The 10,266-nt window shown below is 42.2% G+C and overlaps 1 pseudogene; it reads left to right on the plus strand.

Moving 5' to 3' along the window:
- Positions 1-375: 375 nt before the first annotated feature.
- LOC107535804 (14-3-3 protein theta pseudogene) lies at positions 376-1,087 on the plus strand (annotated as a pseudogene).
- The last annotated feature ends 9,179 nt before the right edge of the window (positions 1,088-10,266 follow it).

A 10,266-nucleotide genomic window follows, 5' to 3' on the forward strand; every position in this document is an offset into this window, starting at 1 on the left:
ACTGAAGGAATTTCTTCAGGCTGAAAGCAGTTTAAATCCACACAAAGAGCACTGATAAAGGCAATTAAGTAATTATAAAGAATACTATAAGGGGCCCTGGGGATAGGCTGACAGGAGGGTCCTTGGCTAAAGCAAAAAGCGGATCAAAGTGGTGGGACTTTGCCCAGCTGCTGTAGCTCAGTGGTTGAGCATCCACCCATGAATCAGGAGGGTTTTTTTTTGTTTTTTTGGGGTTTTTGGGTTTTTTTACAAAAGAATACAGGAAACACATTTAAAAAGAAGTGGGATTTGCACCACAGCCACGGAAACCATAAGGCCCTCCGCACACCTCCTCCGATCCAGGTCGTGCTGGCCCTTGCTCTCCTCCCAGTCCCCATGGAGAAGATGGAGCTGATCCAGAAGGTGAAGCTGGCTGAGTGCTACCACAACATAGCCACCTGCATGAAGACCATGCCAGAGCAGGGCACCAAGCTGTCCAATGAGAAGTGCGACCTGCTCTCAGGGGCCTGCAAGAACGTGGTTGGGGCTGCAGGTCTGCCTGGAGGGTCATCTCGAGCACCAAGCAGAAAATTGGCACCTCTGACAAGAAGTTGCAGCTGATTAAGGACTACCAGGAGAAAGTGGAGTCCAAACTGAGGTCCATCTGCACCACTGTCCTGGAATTGTTGGATAAGTATTTAACAGTCAATGCAACTAATCCAGAGAGTAAGATCTTCTATCTGAAAATGAAGGGAGATGACTTCCAGTACCTTGCTGAAGCTGCATGTGGTGATGATCAAAAACAAATGATAGATAATTCCCAAGGAGCTTACCAAGAAGCTTTTGAATAAGCAAGAAAGATGCAGCCCACACACCCAGTTCTGCTGGGGCTGGCTCTTTTCTGTATTTTACTATGAGATCCTTAATAGCCCAGAGCTTGCCTGCTAAAACAGCTTTTGATGAGGCCATTGCAAAACTCAATACGCTGAATGAAGACTCATACAAAGATGGCACCCTCATCACGCAGTTGCTTAGGGACAACTTCATGTTATGGGCATCAGACAGTGCAGGAGAAGAATGTGATGCAGCAGAACGGGCAGAAAACTAACTGCAACAGGGTGTTGTCTTTCTTCCCTACAGAAACCGTTGTACACATCTCCATTCTGTATTCCATGTGGATTTCCAAGAGCAAAGAAACCCATTCACATCTATGGAACCAACTGTTTATAGTCTTTTCATACTGCAGCTTTGGGAAAACTCCACTCCCTGAGTTGTGTTTGTCCTGGCCTTCCTGGTGTGCAGTTACTGCTATAGAAAAGGGTTTGTTTTTATTTTTAAATATATTTTATTGATTTCAGAGAGAGGAAGGGAGAGGGAGAGGGAGAAACATCAATGATGAAAGAGAATAATTGATCAGCCGCCTCCTACACACCCCATGCTGAGGATGGAGCCTGCAACCCAGGCATGTGCCCTGACCGGGAATGGAACCTAAGATCTCCTGGATCCTAGGTCGATGCTCAACCGCTGAGCCATGCCAGCCAGCCAGTAGAAAAGTATTAATAGCTTCATTTCACAAAAACATAAATAAGTTCCAAACACTTAAAGAGGACTAAAAATGTATCTGGTATTTAAGTAATCTGAACCTGTTATGAAAGTGACTGTGTTTTGTATTACCGTTAAGATATGAAAATGTAGTTAATTACCAATTGAAAGAGTGTTTTACATAACTTCTTAATTTTTACATTCCCTCCGTTATTCTCCTTTGGGGGTTTCCTTTCAGTAAGAAACTTTTTCATGTTCTTCATGTAGTCCTTTTTGGTAAGAATCCAGAAGTATTAGATTGAATGGAAAAGCATTTGACATTTCTGGGCTGGGTGTGTGTGTGTGTGTGTGTGTGTGTGCGCGCACACGTGTGACAAACTGAGATATCTCCTGTGTCATATATGATGCAGGTCTTGTATACCTGTGAAAACAAGGAGTTTCCTTAGTCACTCTTCATTTGCTGCTCTTTCAGTTGACAGCTTCCCTTCCTAGTAAAAATTCACTTACACCTCAAAAAAAAAATACTGTAAGTGCCTTTTTTTCTCTTTTCCCCACTTAAATTATTTTTAAAGCAATTGGATAAAATACTATGTATGCAATGTATTGTTGGGCCCATAGAATATAGAAATGTAATATATGTGTAATATATTTGCCAATAACAGCACAAAGGAGGTAGGTGTGAGTAAAGTTGTAATAGGCGTAAAGATATGACCACAGATAGTCAAGTAATAATTATAACAATGTATCATTGGGTTTGTAACATTGATAGATTATGTGGAAAGCAAAACACATAAATAATACACAAAAGGGGAAAAGAGATTAGAGCTATACAGAAGAAGCATATATATTTATCACAGGAATTGAGCTAGCATAAATCTGAAGCTGATTTTGATTAAGTTGAGATGTATATGGTAAAACCTAGAGCAGCCACTAGAAGAAAAAAAATCCAAAAAATATAGTGAAAAAAACCATTACTGGCGTTAAAATGCTACATTAAAAAACATTCACTTACTGCAAAAGAGAGCAGTAAACATACAAAAAGAGACACAAGACATACAGAAAACAAAAAATAAACTGGCAGACATAAATCTAACTATATCAATAATAATATTAAAGGTAAATGAATTAAACAATCTAACTAAAAGGCAGAGATCATAACATTGGATTAAAAAACATGATGAGCCCTGGCCAGTGTGGCTCAGTTGGTTGGGCATCATCCCCTGCACCAAAAGGTTGCTGGTTTGATTCCCAGTCAGGGCATATGCCCAGGTTTTGGGTTCAATCCCCGGTTGGGGGCATGCAGGAGGCAGTGATAGATGTTCTGCTCTCACATTAATGTTTCTCTCTCTCTCTTTTCTCCCTTCCTCTCTAAAAATCAATAAAAAATCTTTTAAAATCACATGATCAAAGTATACGCTGTCTACAGGGTACACACTTTTAGATTCAAAGACACAAATAGATTGAAAGTAAAAGGATGGAAAAAAGATGTATCATGCAAACAGCAACCACAGGAAAGTTGAAGTGGCTATAATAATATCAGACGAAATAAACCTTTAAAACAAAAACGCTGCTACAGAAAAAAAGAGGGATGCTTTATAATGATAAAAATAAAACAGGAATATGTAACAAAACACCAAAGTACATGAAACAAAGACTGGGGATTTCTTTCAGACTTTCAAGGAACAGGTACTTTCTATCTTATTATAAAGAATTCTTGGATATAGACTAAAAGTTGTAAATGCTACAATTTATTCCTTCAGGCAAACATATCAATGCACAAATATGATAAATATAAAAAAGAAAATCATATGATAAACTCAGAAACAACCTCTGATTCTGAATTCTGTCGGTTTTCTTACAAAATGTCATTTTACATACTCTCTGAAATTAAGGGAAACTGCCTTATTTTTGTTGTTGTTGCTCAAAATCCAGAGCATCCTGTTCAGTGATGTTTTAACCAGTTTCACATATTTGTCAATTTTTTATTTTCTGCATTTTCTTTTCTTTTTCTCTTTTGATAAAGATGTATTTATTGCCACTTTATTATTCATATTTTTAATAATTCTCACCCGAGGATATTTTTTTCCATTGCTTTTCAGAGAGAGTGGAGGGGGGGAGAGACTGAGAAACATCAATGTGAGAGGGACACATCAATTGGCCGCACTCACCCTGACCAATGCCAGGGATCGAGTCTACAACTGAGGTACATGCTCTTGGAAGGAATTGAACCTGGGACCCTTCAGTACATGGGCCAACACTCTAACCACTGAGCCAAACTGGTTAGGGCTATTCATATTTTTTATCTTTCTTTTTTCTTCTTCTTAAAGAAGACACTTTAACATTTCATGTAATACTGGTTTGGTGGTGATGAACATCTTTAGCTTTTTCTTGTCTGGGAAGCTGTTTATGTCCATAAATTCTAAATGATAGCTTTTCTGGGTAGAGTAATCTTGGTTGTAGGTCGTTGCTTTTCATCACTTTATATATTTCTTGCCAATCCCTTCTGCCCTGTAAAGTTTCTGTTGAGAAATCAGCTGACAATATTATGAGAGCTCCTTTGTAGGTAATTAACAGCTTTTCTCTTGCTGCTTTTAAGATTCTTTCTTTGGCCTGGCTGGGCGTGGCTCAGCGGTTGAGCGTTGACCTAGGACCCAGGCGATCAGGGTTTGATTCCCAGTCAGGGCGCATGCCCAGGTTGTGGGCTTGATCCCCGGTTGGGGGCGTGCAGGAGGTGGCCGATCAATAACTCATCATTGATGTTTCTATCTTTCTATCCCTCTCCTTTCCTCTCTCTGAAATCAATAAAGATTTTTTTTTTTTTTTTAAAAAGATTCTTTCTTTGTCTTTAACTCTTTGCATTTTAATTATTATGTGTCTTGGCGTGGGCCTTTTTGGGTTCATCTTGTTTGGGACTCTCTGTGCTTCCTGGACTTCTATGTTTATTTCCTTCACCAGGCCAGGAAAGTTTACTGTCATTATTTTTTTAAAATAAGTTTTCAATTGCTTGCTCTCTGTCTTCTGTTTCCAGTACCCCCATGATCTGAATGTTGGTACACTTGAAGTTGTCACAGAGGCTTTTTACACTATCCTCATTTTTTAAAATTCTTTTTTTCCTTTTGCTGTTCTGATTGGGTAATGTTTGCTTCCTTATAATCCAAATCGCTGATTTGATTCTCAGCTTCATTCTCTCTACTGTCAATTCCCTGTAAATTATTCTTCATTTCAGTTAGTGTATCCTTCATTTCTGACTGATTCTTTTTTATGGTTTCCATGTCTTCACTGCTGAAGTTCTCACTAAGCATCTTTATAGTCATTGAGCATCCTTATAACCATTGTTTTGAACTCTGTACCTGTTAGTTTAGTTTGTTTTCCTCCACTCATTTGGTTTCTTTTTCTTATTCTTTCATTTGGGACGTGTTTCTGTCTCCTCATTTTGGCTGCTTCTCTGTGTTTGAGTCTATGTATTAGGTAGAGCTGCTACATCTCCTGGGCTTGACAAGGTAGCCTAATGTAGTAGGTGTCCTGTAGGATCCAGTGGCACAGTCTCCCCATTCACCTGAGTTGGGCACTCCAGGTTTGCCCCCCCCCCTTGTGAGGTGTGCACACCCTCCAGTTGTAGTTGAGCCTTGATTGCTATTGGCACCTCAATGGGAGGTATTTACCCCCAGGCCAATCAAATGTGAGGACTGGATGGGGCCACCATATAGGATGAGCTGTGCAGGGGCCCACCCCATAGAGGAGGATTTATTTCAGCAGAGCTCTAGTGCCCTCTAAATTCACCCCTTGAATGTGTCACTTGTGGAGGTGGTGGTTTGGGGGGTGTTTCAATGTGGTCTGAATCTGTCCACCGGGTGCACTGGCTCTGGGGTCTCCTGAGAGGTGCAGGCCAAGGTCAGCCACTGCCTGTGTTCTGCCCAAGGCCTCCCGCCATGAGATTCAAAGCTTTCTCCAGATGGCTGCTGCTTATGCTGGGCTTGGAAGTGCCCAGGAGAGACCAAGGATGGCTGTGCTAGTGTCAGGCCTGGACCTACTAAGTAAGAGTTATGGGCGACACCAAGGCCAGATGCTGCTTGTTTGAGTGATTTTAGAAAAGTCAGAAGCATGAGCCAAGACAGTATATTCATATGGAAAAGCCACTGGAAACAGCTTGGGTGAGCCTGAAAGTTGGGTGAAGTGGGGTCTCAAGGAATCACCAGTGTGGGGCTAACAGGCTTAGCCAGGTTGATGGAGACTCAGATGTGGTGCCTGCTTGCTAGCTCTATGGGGAAAGGGCTCAGAAAAGGAACAATGGCCTCTGCCAGCAGTTCTGTCTGGGAGAAGGCTACCTCTCCAGTTCTTACCCTGATGCCAGACAAGTCAGTTCCTCCCTGTATGTCCCTGGTGCTTTTTGAGCTGCTGCCCTAGTACTGGAGCTCAGAGTGAGTGAGTCCAAGTAGGTCCAAAATCTATGTGTGAGCCCTTTAAGAAGAAACACCTGGAACACTAGCAGCCCTCAATCCCCGCTGGTTTTTATAGCCAGAAGTTATGGGGACTTCTCTTCCTGGCACTGGAACCCTGAGCTGGGGACTTGGGACCCTCACTCCTCAGCTGAGATATGCCTCTCAATTTTTATCCACTACACATGGGTGTGGGACTAGCTCATTCTGAGTCTCTGCCCCTCCTACCAGTCTCGATGTGGCTTCTTTATATCTTAAGTGGTAGGACTTCCATTCAGCTAGATTTCAGGCGGTTCTGAATGGTGCTTATTCTGTAGTTTAGTTGTAATTTTGATAGGGTTGTGGGAAAATGAGAGTACTGTATTTACTTATGCTGCCATCTTGACAAGAAGCCTGCAATCATTTTCAAATTTAAAGTCATACTTTCAAATAATAAATTTCCTTTATGTTTTCATTCAGAAACAGAACTACTACTAAGTACATTTTGCTAGAGCAACTTGATGGAAATATATAAGGGCAGTAAAATAAAATTGTGGAGACTACATAGTAATTTAGAAAAGCTTTATTATAAATAAAAGTGGAAAATCAGAATATAAGTTAGTACCTATGTAAAATACCTCAGTGCATTGACATAAATGGAACAGAAAGTGAAAAAAAATATGCAACTGATTGACATGGCTGGTCATTAAGACTTTGAAAAATATTTCTTTCTTGTTTAACTTACCCATATTCCTGTTGTAATGTTGTATTAAGTAGCTTGGCCCTGGCTGGTGTTGCTCAGTGGATGGAGCACATGCCCACACACCAAAGGGTCAAGGGTTCTATTCTGGGTCAAGGGCACGTACCTGGGTTGCAGGTTCAATCCCTGGCCCCAGTCGGGAAGCATGTGGGAGGCAACCAATTGATGTGTCTCACATCGATGTCTCTTTCTCTCTCTCTCCCCCTTCCTCACTCCTTTCCACTGTCTCTAAAAATCAACGGGGGAAAAAAGCAGCCTCAGGTGAGAATTAACCAAAAAATTAATTAATTCCCTCAGTGATTTTCCTAGATTGTTTCATTTTGAATAGAAAAAAAATTTCATAGCAACCACTTTTCAAAGTGCCCCTTTTATGTCCTTGTTTCTCACACTGTAGATGAAGGGGTTCGGTGTGAGAGTCACCACTGTGAACATCGCCACAGCTGCTATTTCTGTCTCAGCTGAGTGAAAGGGTAAAGGGTTAAAATACAGAAATATGATGGAGCCATGGAGGACCCCATGTGGAGACCAGGGGGGGACCCCATGTGGAGAAGGCTTCACATCTTCCCTTTGTGGATGGGACTCTCAGGACAGCACCGGTGATAATGATGAATGGGTACCAGGATGCAAATAAAGGGGATGCTCGTTATCAGCCCAGCTTCCATAAGAGTCATCATCTCAGGCTCTCCCTCTTGGAAGCGGGCCCGAGCCTTTCCCATCCCTCTCTCTGCCCCTCCCCAAGGCAGGTTACCTTTGCCTTTCTCTCTCCTAAGCTCCAAGGGCCCTTCTTTTGCTTATGTAACTTGTTTCCTGAGCCTACGCAGCCCAGCTGCCTCACTTCTACTACCTCTGTAACTTTCTAAATAAACTTTTTCTTATCATTTGGGGGGGAAAAAAGAATCATCATCTCATTGAAGTGTGCGCCAGAACGGGAGAATTTCAGGAGAGGAGTCACATCACAGAAGAAGTGGGCGATGGAGTCTGCACAGAACAAGACTGGAGCCATCAGCAGGGTATGGGATAAGACAGCCAGGTTGGCAATGACCCACAGCCCAGTGACCAGCAGGGTACAGAGCTGATGGGGTCATCTTTGCTGAGTAGTATAAAGGGTGGCAGGTGGTGACAAAGCGGTCATAGGCCATCATAGCCAGGAGAAAATTGTCCATGAACATGAAAATAAATCTGCGTAAGACGCTCAGAGAAGGAGATGGCCTGGTTCTCAAGTCTGTGGTTGGCCAGCATCTTGTGGACAGTGGAGAAGCAGGCGCCCACCAATGACAGGTTGCTGAGGAAGTACATGGGAGCGTGTAGGTAGGAGTCCTTGCTGTTGGCCCCGGGTATGAGTAGGTTTCCCAGGACTGTGACCAGGTACATGCTCAAGAGGAGATGAAAAGGAGCTGCTGCTGCTGGGGCTGCCTGGAGAGCCCCAGGAGGGGAAACTAGGAGACACTTGACTGGTTTTGTCCTTCTCATGGGCCTGGACTCAGATGCAGAGCAGAGAGGCAGGACTCACAAACCTAGAAGCTAAAGATTTGGATGCAATGACCCAAGCTCCAGCGATGGTCATGTTAGTGAAACCTGTATTAGAGTTGCTCCATCAGGATCTGCCCTGAGTCCCTATACCCTTACCTTCCAACTCCAAGTCCTAGATGATGCTGGTCCCACTGGGCACATAAATATATGCATAACGAAGGATAAAAATGTGACTCAGTGATGTAGTCTTCGTTTCACAGGCAGCCATGAATCCTTAGTTGATAGCAATGATTTTCCTTATCCACAATCTAACTCATGTTCCCCTTGTCTTCAGCCAGCATCTCAGTTGTTCAAGGTTATTAAAATCTAATACAGTAACTTAAACTCTCACGTTTGAGAGATTTGGCACCCTTTTGATCTTACCCACATAAAATTATCTTAATCTCTCATTAATTGCCATCACTGGATGTGGCAACTCCAGAATCCTCTCAAGGAGATCTTTCCATCCATAATCCTCTCCTATTCTCCCCTATCCCACCTATTCTGTTACCATGGTGTACCAGCAAAACTATATTCTACTGATAATTAAAATCAAAACAATATTAGAATCTCCTTTTTGGTCAGTTTATCCAGTAGCAATTGGAGCCCAAATTGGCCAGGAAGAAGTCTCTTCAGAGTCCAGCATTGCTGGAGTAAGAAGAAAAAAATAGCAAGCTGATCATTAGGTATTACTTTTACCTCTTGTTTCCTTGCCCCATAAATTCCTGGTTGGGAGAAAGTTCAGTATATATTGGTATGAAACTTATACTGTACCCTGTAAAACAAACCCCAAACCTCACAGGGTAACCTCAACTGGTGCCAACTGAGTCTGTAAATGACCACTTCTGTATTCCATAGGGTCAACTGCTCCTGGTGTACAAGTAAATACCAATGATCCCATGGACCCCAGCTTATTCCTCATACAGTTATTCTATTATCAAGTAGTAAATTATCCCAAAACTTAGCTACTTAAAATAGTAAACATGTATTTCACACAGTTCCTGTGGGTCAGGAATCTGGTAATGGTTTAGCTGACTGGTTTTGAGTCAGGACTTCTCATGAGATAACAGTTAAGCTGTCAGCAGGAGTTCAGTCATCTGAATGCTTGACTGTTGTTGGAGGATGGGCTTCTGAGACGGCATGCTCATACAGTTATTGGAAGCCACAGTTCCTCACATGAACTTCTCCATAGAGCTAACCTGATATGTCCTTGCGACAGAGTAGCTGGTTTCCCCAGAGCAAGTGATTCAACAGAGAGCAAGATGGAGGCCCTATCTTTTACAACTGAGCTCCAGAAGTCACACACCATCATTTCCACAACATCCTATTGCTTATACAGTACTATGGACTGTGTCCCCACAAAATTCATATGTTGAACTCCTAACCCCAAAGTGATGGTATTAGGAGGTGGAAGTTTTGGGAGGTGATTGGGTCATGAGGGCAGAGCCATCACCAGTGGGATTAGTACAAGAGGCCTGAGAAAGCTCCCTTGTCCCTTCTGCCATGTGAGGTTTCACTGAAAAGACCACCACCTATTAACCAGGAAGTGAGCTCTCACCAGACACAAAATGTGCCAGCATCTTGATCTTGGACTTTGCACCCTCCAGAACTGTAAAAAAATTAATTTCTGTTGTTTATAATCTACCCAGTCTATGGTATTTTGTTATTGCAGCCCAATGGATTAAGACACAAAGTCAGCCCACGTCAAAGTGGGGAAGGATTACACAAGGCTAAGATCACTGAGGGCGACATCCTTTTTATTATAAAGTGAGTTTCTTGGTTAGAAATGATGTTTGTAGGGGAGGAAAATTGGGGGGATATCTGTAATACTGTCAACAATAATGAAAAAAAATGTAAAATAAAAAATGTTTGTAGGATGCCAAGTTGATGAATAGATCCATTCATCCCTAATGCACGTCTTATCAGTCTTTCAACCTCAGATTGACTAAGAGCCTCTTCAGGTACATTAATTTCCATTCCTGAGTGTCTCTGAACCTTCTCAGATACCAATGTTCATCGTAGGTTTTCTACCTGTAAGTCATCCCACATGACTTTCATTGT

This window comes from Miniopterus natalensis, chromosome 3 (genome assembly GCF_054644295.1).
Source record: "Miniopterus natalensis isolate mMinNat1 chromosome 3, mMinNat1.hap1, whole genome shotgun sequence".
In the NCBI taxonomy this organism is placed as follows: Eukaryota; Metazoa; Chordata; class Mammalia; order Chiroptera; family Miniopteridae; genus Miniopterus; species Miniopterus natalensis.